Raw genomic sequence first — 14,766 nt, 5'->3', positions numbered from 1 at the left:
ATCTTTAATCAGAGGTCTCGGGTTCGAGCCCTGGGTATGTAGTCGCCTTTGTTAGGGAGCGCTTTACCCTCCAATGTTGGACTTCCAGACGCGAATCCGGATTTAGTCGGGCCCCAATGCGGGTACCGGACACCAGGTGAGAAACTAAAAAAAATTCTAGAACAACTAATGATAAGAGTAAAATTGAAAAAATTATAATTCTTTTTTAAATTTTTTAAAATAACAAGTATCTGGGAATAACTATTTTAAGTAAACATGACGACTAAATAGAAATATTGGGGGTATTTATTATTCTTTACTAGTCTCTGGGTACGTGCTTTACTAGTGTATTCTAATTTAATGAATATATAATTTTAAAAAAATTATTTAACTAATGTATTTGTGTTTGAGTTTAAAATAAAAATCATAGAGAAAAAGTGTAACTTTTTGAAAATGATAAATGTTAGTCTTATTTAGTTAGCTCACCAAAGAAAAATATGATTACTCGTGCAGCGCACGGGCTGTTAAGATATCTCAAAAATTTAACTTGGTAGAGCAAAACTTCTAAAGTTGGTTGTAAAGCAAAACAAAATAAAGTACAACACTGATTCAGCAAGTCAAATATAACTCCGCATCTCCTCCAGCCAGTACAATAGATGCATATGTACATACATTATTTATTTCTCATATAATTTGGCAGAAAAGGAGTGCTCATCTTCTAACTTGCTTTAGTACCTAGCTAAATAAAAAAAATCAGGCTCAAATTTAGCAATCACCATAACTTAAGCAATATCCCGGTTTTGCTTGGGAAACTTGATCCAAGATCCATCAGTCCTAATGTGAGCTTTCTTGCATGCAGTGTCACAGAATACTCTTATTCATCTGCCGCCAACTAATAGGTTGTGGTTGTCTCTGCAAAATGTTCTCGATTCTCCTACTTGAGTTTCTGTTCAAATGTTGTAATAGGCCCATTGAGCATTCCGCTATTCTTAATTAATAAAGAAATAAGCACTTGACAAATTGTTCGGAACTATGTAATTAGGAGGTAAAGAATAGAAAGTAAATGAAGGAAAATGAACAAGATACTATGAGATAACTAACAATATAATTTAATTACACCGACTTACACTTTCATCTATAACACCCAAATCCCATTGTTATGACCTGGTATTACCATTTCAAATTATTAAACAGCTAAAGTTTGAAGAAGGGAATAACAAACTACAATTAATACTCTATACAACTTCTACATTTCTACTGCTTCATTTAATATTTAATATTTGGAGACAACATGCCACTACCTCAACCTATAGAGACACTCTAACACACCTCTGCCATACCCCCTACCTCCACATCCAGGCTGCGCATCCTAGACTATGGGTCCGGTTATAATACCATGTCAAAACGGATCTTCAACCGCAAATCTAACTCAAGAGGTGAAGATTGTTTAATAAAATCGAAGGAGACAACACTGTACACTCTTAACAAACATGGGGAACTCAAACATGTAGAGAGCTACCATAAGCTTGCATTAAAAAAATATCACAAATACTGAAATATGGTACATTAGACATTAAAAGAGAAAGTTTACCTACAAAGTTGTAAAGTCCTAATGAGAGGATCTTCATGAAATACAGGAGATCAAAGTATGAAAATGAAAATACTAACCAGAGGTTAAAAATTAGGAGAAAGCAAAAGAGAGCAAAGAAGTCCACCAGTATACAAACAAATAGAAGTATTCATAAAATGCATTAAACTTGGAAATCAGGACTTCAACATCAAAAGGGAGCAAACTTAGAATAGATCAGATGGCTATACCAGAACAATTTCAATTGCATCTACATATTCCACAAATATATCAATATCATATAACAAGTTTGGCCAATATCATCAGCGAATTCCAAATTCATTAAAATTGCTATCAAAAGTTCTAAATACAGCAAAAGAACAAGTTGGGCAACTAAAGGAAAAACCGGCCCTGAAAAAGTGGCAATAATAAATTTTCCAGCAGTGCATGTCATAGCTAAAATCGTACAACTCAGAAGCTCTTGTGCAACAGAACCCAAATCTAACACTATGATTTTAGTTGTTTTAGGTAAAGACAGACTCCGTCAAACACTTTATGATCAACAGTGGTAATTCCTAATCTTACAAACAGATTTAGAAAGAGAACTGGATTATATCTTACATCATAGGACGTGCTATTACACTTCACTACTGGTGCGGCATATCTACAAACATGAGGTTTACCAACTATATTTAGTTTTCAGTTTTTTAAACACAAGTTCATGTAGAATTGAATGTTCTTTTGCAATGACTAAAAACAGAATACGCATGTGCAGATGCAGTTAAGAAACCACTTACATAACCAAGAGACCAGCAGTTGAATGTAATTTGATTCAAACATGAATATTTCTTCACAATCGAAACTATAATTAAATCAATTACACCCGCTAACATCATCTGGTTCAGCAGATGGAACATTAACTTTAAGGAGGCAATAGCCAAATCAGTCTAATAATTCATCTTAACCAATAACCATTTGGCACCAAACTGGCATAAAACAGTCAATGAAAATAAGCATGTGCAAAATCAGTTTAAAAGAATAGCTAAAGAACTCAAGAAATTCTACAATTGCCTTCAACAAAATTTATTTTTTTCTATGGAGAACGAAGGAGAAAGGGCAAAATCTCTAGAACAATACCTCATTACAGACTGCTCTAATCACTAAAACGTCACGACCTCTCAGAGAACTTTCTTTGACACAATCTGAAGAGAACCAAGAAATTTAGACATGCATAAGTAGAATCAATTAAGAAAAGAGCTAAAGAACAGGTAGTTCTAGAATAGCCATCAGAAATTTCTATATCTTCTACGCGGCAAATAGAATACGGAATATATGGAATTCGAAAAGGGCAGAGGAAAAATTTCAGGAAAAACAATCAGAAGCCAGGAAGAAGAAGATGTAAGAGAGGGAGAAAGAGCACTTTGGGAAACTACAACGCATGATTCTAGAAAATATGGATACTAAGAAAGAAGAGAAGATTCAAAACACGTCGTCCAAAAAGTATACGTGTTGAAAACCAATTTGGAAAAAAACAGCCCTCACTATGCATCGTACAACAGCTCGATGTTGGTATCTAATGACGATTTTGTCCTTGGACGACCAAATTGTGCATTTCAAAGCTCAAACTCCAGATTTTATTGGACCATCATCCACAATATCTTGAACCTCACTATATCCAATCCCATAACACAAGAATAAAATCTATCATCAAGTTTTTAATTATGGCATAACCAAAATTATGAGACAAGCATGCTCTGGATTACTGAAATTTCAAAAATCACCAAAAATCACATTTCTAAACTTTCAAAATTATTTTTTGAGCCTTGGGGTATGACATCACCACTTTGTAGAGTTGTATAGCTCATTCATGACTTCAAAAATAAAGCGATATTTAGGTATAATATGTTATACCTAAACCATCTCCACATACCTCGCACCTGCGATGACCCCACCGCATCTGCGTGACTGCACTTGCGGCCACACCCTCCGCAGGTGCGAAGACACCAGACTTCAGCAGCAACAGCAACTCCCCAATTCCAAGTTCCAATCTGTTTTTGATCCGAATCTCACCTGAGGCTCTCGGAACTCCGTCCGAACATACCAACAAGTTCGTAAACATAAAACGGACTTGCTCGAACCCTCGGAATGCGTAAAACAATATCAAAACTAAGAATTGCACCCCAAAACCAAATCAAATCAACTTATGAACTTCAAGTTCTTCTAACTTACTCCGAACGCGTCAAATCATACTTAAACTACTTGGAATGACACCAAATTTTGCGTGCAAGTCATAAATCACCATATGGAACTATTCCTAGGCTCAGAATCTCAAACGGACCTCGATAACACCAAAACCTAATCCAAACCAAACTTAAAGAACTTGAAAACCTTCAATGCGCCAACTTCCAATATTAAGCGCCGAAACACTCCAGGGTCATCCGAAACCCGATTCGAACATACGCCCAAGTCCAAAAATCATACGAACCTATTGAGACCGTCAAATTCCGGTTCCGAGGTCGTTTACTCAAAACGTTGACTCAAGTCAAACTTAACCATTATAGGCTACTATTAAGGAACTAAGTATTCCGATTCTAACCCGAACCCTTCCAAACCTAAACCAACCATCCCGCAGGTAATAAAACAGTAAAAGCACATACGAGGGGTCTTAATTAGGGGAACGATGATCTAGAAAGCAAAATGATTGGTCGGGTCATTACATTCTCCACCTCTTAAACAAACGTTCGTCCTCGAACGGGTCTAAAATCATACATGAAGTGCTGAAAATGTGCGAATAGCTGCTCCTCATGTCCTCCTCTGCTTCTCAAGTCGTTTCCTCGACTGGTTGACCCCTCCGCTGGACCTGCACTGCAACAATTTTCTTGGACCTAAACTGGCGAACCTGCCTGTCAATAATGGCAACTGGCTCCTCTTCATAACCCAAACTCTCATCTAGTTGAACCGTGCTGTAATCTAGCACGTGCGACGTGTCGGCATGATACCTCCGGAGCATAGACACATGGACGACCAGATGAACTCCTGATAGACTGGGAGGCAAAGCAAGCTCATAAGAAACCTCCCCAACTCGCCTCAACACCTTAAATGGGCCAATAAAACTTGGGCTCAGCTTGCCCTTCTTCCCAAATCTCATAGTCCCCTTTATCGGCGAAACTTTCAAGAGATCCTTCTCGTCCACCATAAATGATAAATCACGCGCTTTCTGATCCGCGTAACTCTTCTGTCTGGAATGTGCTGTACGAAGTCGCTCCTGAATCAACTTTACCTTTTCCAAGGCATCCTTCACTAAATCAGTACCATATAACTTAGCCTCGCCGAGCTCAAACCATCCGATGGGCAAACGGCATCGCCGACCATATAAAGCCTCAAATGGAGCCATCTCGATGCTGGACTGATAATTGTTGTTGTAAGCAAACTCGGCCAAAGGCAAGAATCTATCCCACTGACCTCCGAAGTCAATGACACATGCTCTGAGCATATCCTCCAAAATCTGAACTGCCCGTCGGTCTGCGGATAAAAAGCTGTGCTGAGCTCTATCCGGGTACCTAACTCACTATGTACTGCTCTCCAGAAATGCGAAGTAAACTGAGGGCCTCTATCTGATATGATGGAAACAAGCACACCATGCAACAGTACAATCCCCTGAATGTAAATAATCTGAGCCAACCTCTCTAAAGAGTAAGTAGTCACCACCGGAATAAAATGTGCCGAATTGGTCAACCTGTCAATAATGACCCAAACGACATCAAACGTCCTCAACGTCCGCGGCAACCCAAAAATGAAGTCCATAGTGATGCACTTCCACTTCCATTTTGACTCATAGAACCTATGAATCTAGGACTATGATATCAACTTGTCACGACCCAAGATCCCGCCTTAGGCGTCGTGATAGTCTCTAAGACTAGGGTAGTGGTGAGGTATAAGTCAAGACACCTATTAGATATAATAACCTGTGCAGAATATCAGTATAAAGGTAATAATGGAATCAAGAAACAATAATAAACACGTGGTAAAGCAGTAAAGTAATCAGAACACCGTTTAAGTACCAGCAAAACCAAATAAGGAAAACAAATGACAACCAAATAGTCAATCCGTTCTAACACAAGTTCACAACAAAGTTACTCCGAGATACCTCATCTCATAATCACAAGTCACACAACCCAAATCACCAATCACCTGCTCGTGGCACCTCGTCCACACTATAAGTCACTACCGCACAGACAACTCACGTGCAAATACCTTAGTCCGCCCGGCATGGTCACAAGCTCACTATAATAATCCGCCCAGCGTGGTCACAGGTTCACTATCACAATCCACCCCGGGTGGTCACATGATCAATATCACAATGAAAGCAGATATACAAGAATACATCTGCGGGATCAACGAATGTCAAATTTCATACTCCTGAACTGGTATAACTAGCATGCTGCGATGTATACATGTGCGAGTGTACTTTTACAGTCTAAGTTAGGAAGTAATATCAAAGACATCGAGTAGCTCATTGAAAACAACACAACAAGTCCCGTAAGGTGTATGGCACACACGAGAAAATCATACCATCACACGAATATCATCAACATTTTGCCTCCAGGCCGTCGCATATCATCTCTGACATAGCCACCCTTATCTCTCCGTATTGACAATATCATAATAGCCACCCGTATCGCTCCGCCCCATCAATAACAGTGAGATGCCACCCTTATACTTTGCATAGCAAAAATCAAACCACACAACAAATTCACATGTGCTAACATCACAACAACTCGACATATAAACTCGTACCAGAAGTGCCCATAGGCCACAACCTTTCCAAAAATACAATCCCATTATCACCAACACAAAGCCCCCTGCTCAACCACGATGTGTTCAAGAATTTCAATAGCAACAAAATAAAATAGGGAAGATAACTCAAAAATGAAAAATACTCCATTAAACAATAACATCAATTAAAACATGTTAGTGGCTTTTAATAACATCAACTTCAATTAATTTCTTAAGAATAAACTCAATAATGAAGGCATTTTCATGAAATGACAACTTCAAATTCTAGTGTACAACATAAGCTATCAATTGAGATATGGCATGAAATAGAAACTATGTCTAAGTGCATGAGAAATACTCAACAACGAAGGAATATCATGTAATAACAACTTCAAATAAGAATTATTCAACAATAAAAGAGGTAACAACTTCAAATAAGCATATACGGGTAAACTTAACATGGAGGATGCAACATGCTATGACAACTTCTATTAATGCATGAAAGAAGCCTAGGAGTCAAACCGATCAAATACCAGATATAAGTCCGAGCACGCACTTGTCACCTCACGTACACGTTTGTCACATAATTCAAATAATACAATCAACCCAAATCCTAAGGGGTAGTTCTATCACACAAAGTTAGACAAGATACTTTCCTCAAAGAAGCTAAATCAATACTCTAAAAAGCCCTTCCCATGTCAAAACAACCTCCGAATGGACAGAATATAGCCAGAATAACTTAATATCATAAATAAAAGCCATAAAAAATAATTTAGGATAATAAAGCTTCGATATTTAATGAAAACCAAAAAGTCAACCCTGGGCCCGCACCTTGGAAGTAATATCAAAGACATCAAGTAGCTCATTGAAAACAACACAACAAGTCCCGTAAGGTGTATGACACACATAAGGAAATCATACCATCACACGAATATCATCAATGTTACGCCCCCAAGCTGTCGCATATCTTCCCTGGAATAGCCACCCTTATCTCTCCATATTGACAATATCATAATAGCTACCCGTATCGCTCCGTCCCATCAATAATAGTGAGATGCCACCCTCATGCTCCGCATAGCAATAATCAAACCACAAAACAAATCCACATGTGCTAACATCACAATAACTCGACATATCAACTCGTACCACGAGTGCCCATAGCCATAACCTTTCCAAATTAACAAATACCGATATCACCACATCACATAGCCCGCGGCTCAACCACGTTGTGTACAAGAATCTGAATAGCAACAAAATGAAATGGGAAAAATAACTCAACAATGAAAACTACTCCATTAAACAACAACTTCAACTAAAACAGGTTATTGGCTTTCAATAACTTCAACTTCAATTAATTGCTTAAGAATAAACTCAATAATGAAGGTATTTCCATAAAATGACAACTTCAAATTCTAGTGTACAACATAAGCTAACAATGAAAGATATGACATGAAATAGCAACTACGTCTAAATGCATGAGAATAACTCAACAACGAAGGGATATCATGTAATAACAACTTCAAATAAGAATTATTCAACAATAAAAGAGGTAAAAACCTCAAATAAGCATATAAGGGTAAACTTAACATGGAGGATGTAGCATGCTACTACAACTTTGATTAATGCATGAAAGAAGCCTAGGAGTCTAACCTGTGAAATACCACATATAAGCACGAGTACGCACTCGTCACATCACATACACGTCTTTCACATAATTCAAGTAATACAATCAACCTAAATCCTAAGGGGTAGTTCCCCCATACAAAGTTAGGCAAGATACTTACTTAAAAGAAGCTAAATGAACACTCTAAAAAAGCCCTTCCCGTGTGAAACCATCTCTGGACGGCCCTAATCTAGCCAAAATAACTTAATATCATAAATAAAATCCATAGGAAACAATTTCGAATAATAAAACTTCGATCTTTAATGAAAGCCAACAAGTCAACCCAAAAGGAAAACCCCGGGCCCGCACCTCAAACTCCGACAAAACTCACAATATCCGAACACCCATTCCGATATGAGTCTAACCATACCAAAATCATCCAATCCCGCCCTTAAATTGGCCTTCAAATCATCATTTTATGTTTTAAAAATGTTTTACTAAAATCTCCAATTTTTTCAATTCAAATCACTAATTAAATGATAAAAATAAGGATGGAATCATGAAATATAACCAAATCTGAGTCAAGAATACTTACCCCAATCCAAAACATGAAAATTTCCTCCAAAATCGCCCAAATCCGAGCTCTCTAACCCAAAAAGTGATAAAACAACAAAAGCCCTCAAAATAGAGTAAATATAAGTCTGCACAAGGGTTTTTCTTCGCGACCGCGAATCATAAATTCACTGCTCTGAGAAAAATAAGCTATGCGTTTGCGACACATACCTCGCGAACACGATGAACATTGAGACCAACCTTCGCGAATGCGTCCAACGCATCACAAACACGATGAGTAATGACACTAGTCACGTCCGCGATGAAAGAAATCACTCAGCTCCTATAATCACTACGCGATCGTGGCTTCGTCTTCGCAATCACGAAGAACAATTGAAACACCATAAAACCAACAACTCCAAACTTGGGCGAAATGGCCCAAAACTCATCCGAAACACCCCCGGGGCCCCCGGGACCCCGTTCAAGCACACCAACCAATCCCATAATATAACGGGGACCTACTTGAGGCCTCAAATCACACCAAACAACATCAAAACTAAGAATCACACCTCAATTCAAGTCTAATGAACTAATGAACTTTCAACTTCTACAACTCACACAGCAACACATCAAACCAACCCGAAATGATCTCAAATTTTGCATGCAAGTCCCAAATGACACAACAGACCTATAACAACTTAAGGAACCACAATCCGAGCCCGATATCAACTAAATCAACTCACTGTCAAACATATCGATCTTTCAAGCCTTCAACTATCTAACATTTTTCTAAAAAGCACTAAATCAACCTACGGACCTCCAAATCCAAATCCGGACATACGCCTAAGACCAAAATCACCATACGAAACTATTGAAATCATCAAAATACTATTATAGAGTCATATACACAAATGTCAAACTCTGGTCAACTCTTGCCACTTAAGCTTCTAAAATAAGAATCATTTTTCCAAATCAATCCTGAATCGCCCGAAAACTGAAACTGATCATACATGCAAGTTATAATACATAATATGAAGCTTCTCAAGACCTTAAATCACTAAACGGGATTCTAAATCTCAAAAAGACCGATCGGGTCATTACACCAAACCTCTTACTTTGGAAATTGTGATATATTAATGAACGATTGTTCCGTGTTTTCTCGACTCGTATGTATTTTTGCGAGTAAGGGAGTTTCTATATTCTTATGGGATCGGGCTGTTTTCTTGGCAGGATTGCAAACTATTCTTATGAGATCGGGGCATTCACTTCAGCAGTGTTTTAAAATAAGATCGGACAGTTTGCCTTGGTAGTGTTGTAAATTACTCTTATGGGATCAGGTCGTTCGCTTCGACAATATTGTGAGTTATTCTTATGGGATCAGGATGTTCTCCTCCGCAGTATTGTGTAACACTATTCCTATGGGATCGGGCCATTTGCCTAGGCAGACTCGTGCATATTACTTGAGATTTGATTAGGTATTGGTATCAGTTGATTTTTGCCTTCGAGGCCGGTTATGGTATTTTAGTGATTTCGTAATAATTCATGTTCGAAAATTTATTTTTAAAGCTTATCTATCTCATTGTTACTTGTTGTATTTCATACCTGTCTACTTTATGTATTTTATTATTTTGACCATTAGTAAGTGTCAAGTCGACCCCTCGTCACTACTTCTTTGAGGTAAGATTAGATACTTACTGGGTACGCATTGATTTATGTACTCATACTACACTTATGCACTGATTGTGCAGTTACTGAGACAGGTACTTCCGGTGGTCATATGATTGCGTAGATGCAGTACACGGAGACTTAGTGGTGAGCTGCCTTCCATGCTTTGACCTGCAGCACCCGGAGTCTCCCTCTTATCATATTTATTATTTCTATCTATTTTATTCTCTAGATTGCTCATGCACTTGTGACACCGAGTTTCAGGGACTTCTAGTGGTTATTTATAGTTTTACTTATTATTATTATCACTTTATTTTATGTATTATTTGTACTCGATATTTTGGTAAAGAAGTACGTATGATTCCATGAGCTCTAGATTTAATTCTGTTTGTTTAATGGAAGTTCTGATTTTAAAAGTTAAAAAGAACAATTAAATTGGAGGTACACGAGTTGGCTTGCCTAAAAACATTATTGGGCGCTATCACGACCTATTATGGTATTTGGATCGTGAAAGTTTGGTATCAGAGCATTAGGTTCACATAGGTCTCAAGTCATAAGCAGGCCTAGTAGAGTCTTGCGGATCGATGCGAAGACGTCCATACTTATCTGCGAGAGGCTATAGGGTATTTGGAAACTTCTCTTTCTTCATCTCCCCTCGTATAGTTGATGTTGTGCTAAATATCTTTCTCTTATTCTCTCACAGATGGTAAGAATGCGCACAACGGCTATACCCGGTTGCAGAGGGGCTGCACTGTCACGACCCGAAATTTCCACCTTCGGGACCGTGATGGTGCCTAACATTTCACTTGCTAGGCAAGCTAATGTTAGAGGATCTTTAAGCCAATTTTTAATCAATTCAATTAAGTAAGACCAATTACGCCAAAGAGAAACTAAAACGGAATACAAATGACATAAAACCAATAATATCTAAGTACAACCCGGATCTGGAGTCACAAGTTCACGAGCTTCTAGGATCTCTACAAAATAGGATTTGAAATAAATATAACTATCTCGAATGAAAAGAACAGTAAATAGGGGAAATGGAAGGGGAGTTCAAGGTCTGCGGACGCCAACAGATCTACCTCGAGTCTTCGAATGTCAATCCGAGCTGATACGCATCACGGACAGATGTGACAAGTACCAAAATCTGCACAAGAAGTGCAGAGTATAGTATGAGTACAACCAACCCAATATACTCCGTAAGTGTCGAGCCTAACCTTGACGAGATAGTGACGAGGCTATGGCAGGATACCCACATGAATAAACCTGTACAGACATAAATACACGTACAAAATAACAACAAATAAAGAATTAACAAGTACTAGTGGGGAGAGGACATGCGAAAGGGGTACAAGATACAGTAACTACAACAATGAATAGTAACAAGAATCAGTCAATAAGCCTTCTATCAACAAAATGAAAAAGCATAATGAATAAAACTACACGGCATCATCCTTCGTGCTTTTACTCTTAGCCTCACCATGAAACAGTAATAAGGGCACGACATCACCCTTCGTGCTTTTACTCTCAATCTTACCATAAAATGATAAATACATTACGACATCACCCTTCATGCATTAACTCTCAAATATGGCACGGTATCACCCTTCGTGCATTAACACTCTCCCTTACCATGGCACAATGAACATATAACAACATGGAGATATAATAAGCAAGATAAAGTCTTATGTCAACAATGGTTCCACTATACCAATCTCTACTTCAGAAATAATGCTCAATTATCACAGATAGTCCATAAGTGCGGAAAGAACAATCGATTTAGTAATTAACTAGTCTAAGCATGGATATTAAGATCAAATAAAGAAATAAATTACAAGGAACAAGTCCCACCCGCATGCTTTAACCCAACAACAACGCATAAATACTGGTCACCTCACATATACGTTTTATCCAACATCTAGACAAGTAGCAAATAGACAAACAAGTCCTAATCCCTTGAGTTAAGGTTAACAACGACACTTACCTCGCTCCAAAAGTCGACTCAAAGCTCTACCATAGCCTTTCCCCTAGAATCCATTTCCAAACCACTCGTATCTAACCACAATTGACTCAATAATGTCAAATATTGTTAAAGGAATCAATTATAATGCATAAATTTAGGATTTCCACACTGTTTCCCAAAAAGTCAAAAATCGACCTCGGGCCCGCTTGGTCAAAACCTGAGGTTCAGACCAAAATCCACTTTCCCATTCATCCCCGAGCCCAATTATGTAATTAGTTTCGGAATCTGACCTTAATTTGAGGTCTAAATTCCCAATTTGCAAAAACGATTAGGGCTAGAAATTAATGGGTGATGTTAGAAATGGAAATAAATGAGTGAAAGTGTACAAACCTATGAATTGGTGTTGAATTTTCCCTTCAAAATTGTCTCTAGGTCGAGCCCTAATGAAGAGTTTATGAAAAATGGAAGAAATCCCGGACTGTTTTAAATCACTGGCGTCAGGTGTTCATCACGTTCGCACGAAACCTAACGCGTTCGCGAAGAGCATGGCCTAACTGGTTTACGCGATCATGAGTAACTCCACGCGTTCGTGAAGGTCTATCCCGCCTCACCTCTGCATTCGCAAGACTGGGCTCGCGTTCGCGTAGAGTTACCTTAACTCCCTTGCCTAGCCTATCTAACGCTACGCGTTCGCGTATGACTGGTCGCATTCGCATAGAGCAGGCCCCAAATGCTCCGCGTTCGCGACCAAGGTTTCGCATTCGTGTAGAACAAAATCTCCCCCATCCTATTTTACCCTTCACAATCGCGGGAGTATATTCACGACCGCGAAGAAGGAAATATCAGAAACCAGCAGAAGTGAAAAACCAGCAAACTTTCTAAGTTCAAATGGTCCGTAGGCTATACGAAACTCACCCGAGCCCTCGGGGATCCAAACCAAATATGCACAGAAGTCCAAAAACCTGATACGAACTCACTTGCGCAATCCAAACACCAAAATAACGCCTAGAGCTACGAATCGGGTACCAAATCAAATGAAATTTTCAAGAAAACTTTAGAATTTCTATTTTAACAATCGGACGTCCGAATCACATCAAATCACTTCTGTTATGCACCAAATTTTGTAGACAAGTCATAAATATCGTAATGGACCTATACCAAGTTTCGGAACCAAAATCCAGACCCGGTATCAAAAAAGTCAAACATCAGTCCAATTTATAAATTCTTTAATCCTATAACTTTAAATTTTCAACAAATTGCGATAACTCAAGCTAGGGACCCTCGAATTCGATTCCAGGCAAACGCCCAAGTCCCAAATCACGATACAGACCCATCGGCACCGTCAAAACATGGATCCAGGTCTATTTGCTTGAAATGTTGACCGAAGTTAACTCAAATAGATTTTTAAGGTAAAATTTCATATTTTATCACTTTTAACATAAAATCCTTCTGAAAAAACACCCGGACTGTGCACGCAAATTGAATAATACTTAAAAGAGCTATCAAAGGCTTCGAAACATAGATTTAAGGTTTAAAACTCCAGATGGCCTATCGGGTCATCATATGCACCCCCGGTTGTTAGAGGCAGAGATAGAGGCCAAGAGAGGGACACAAATCTTGCTAGATGACGAGGGTGTCCTAGAGTTGCTCCTATAGTACCACCAGTGGATCTGATGGAGGATCCTATTATTAAGGAGCAGAATGAGGCACCTGCAGTTGAGCCGGCCCCAGCAGATTTTATGACCGCATCGGGCTTTCAGGAGGCCACGGGCTATATTCTGCATTTTATGGATTCTATGACTCAGAATGGTCTATTTCCAACAGATCCAGCCACATTTCAGGTGGGAGGGGGAGCACAGACCCCTACCGCTCCCGCTATAAGGCATGCTACTACCATTTATTAGAACCCAGGTGCACTACCTATGGGTGGGGCTCAGCCGGTTACAACAGTTAGACCCGAGACCAGATCATCCACGACCATTGATGAGAAGAATTGGCTGGACAGATGGACTAGGCTTCAACCTCCTATCTTTAACGGTGAGAGGTCAGATGACCCATAGGATTTCAATGATCGTTGTAGGGAGATGATGCATAATATGAGAGTAGTGGAGTTAAACGGAGTGGACTTAGGCATATTTCAGCTAGAGGGCAAGGCCCGTAGATAGTGGCAGTCTTATCTCCATAGTAGGTCAGCATGTTCACCTCCCTTGACTTGGGATCGGTTTACCCACTTTTTCTTTGAGAAGTATATTCCTCCTTAAGAGAGAGAGGGGCTTCGGGGTCAGTTTGAGTGGCTCCGACAAGGTCAAATATCTATGACCGACTATGAAACGAGATTCACTTACTTGTCTCGTCATGCAGCTCTCATGCTCCCATAGATACAAAGAGGGTGCCGAGGTTTATAGTAAGGTTACACCCTGAGATCCAGGTTTCTATGGCTTGGGAGACAGAGATATGGGGACTCCATTCTTCCAGGTTGTAGAGATAACCCAGAGGATCGAGTGTATCCGCTACCAAAGCAGAGAGTTTGAGTCGAGGGATAAGCGACCTCGGCATTTTGGTGGATTCAGTGGCGCCCCGTCTGGGCCCAGGGGTCAGATTATAAGGGTCCATCCTAGCAGGCCCATGCATTCATCACCACAACCTGCTCGAGGTGCTACG

At 39.3% G+C, this 14,766-nt stretch overlaps 1 long non-coding RNA gene across 1 annotated transcript; it reads right to left on the bottom strand.

Moving 5' to 3' along the window:
- Positions 1–526: 526 nt before the first annotated feature.
- Positions 527–3,276, bottom strand: LOC107786785 (uncharacterized). Its single transcript, XR_001648230.2, has 2 exons — positions 2,684–3,276; positions 527–925 (listed from the first exon to the last, which is right to left on the bottom strand). It is a non-coding gene; the product is annotated as an uncharacterized LOC107786785 (long non-coding RNA).
- Between the last annotated feature and the right edge of the window lie 11,490 nt (positions 3,277–14,766).

Source organism: Nicotiana tabacum, chromosome 21 (genome assembly GCF_000715075.1).
Source record: "Nicotiana tabacum cultivar K326 chromosome 21, ASM71507v2, whole genome shotgun sequence".
In the NCBI taxonomy this organism is placed as follows: Eukaryota; Viridiplantae; Streptophyta; class Magnoliopsida; order Solanales; family Solanaceae; genus Nicotiana; species Nicotiana tabacum.
This window is presented reverse-complemented; position numbering and strand designations above follow the sequence as displayed.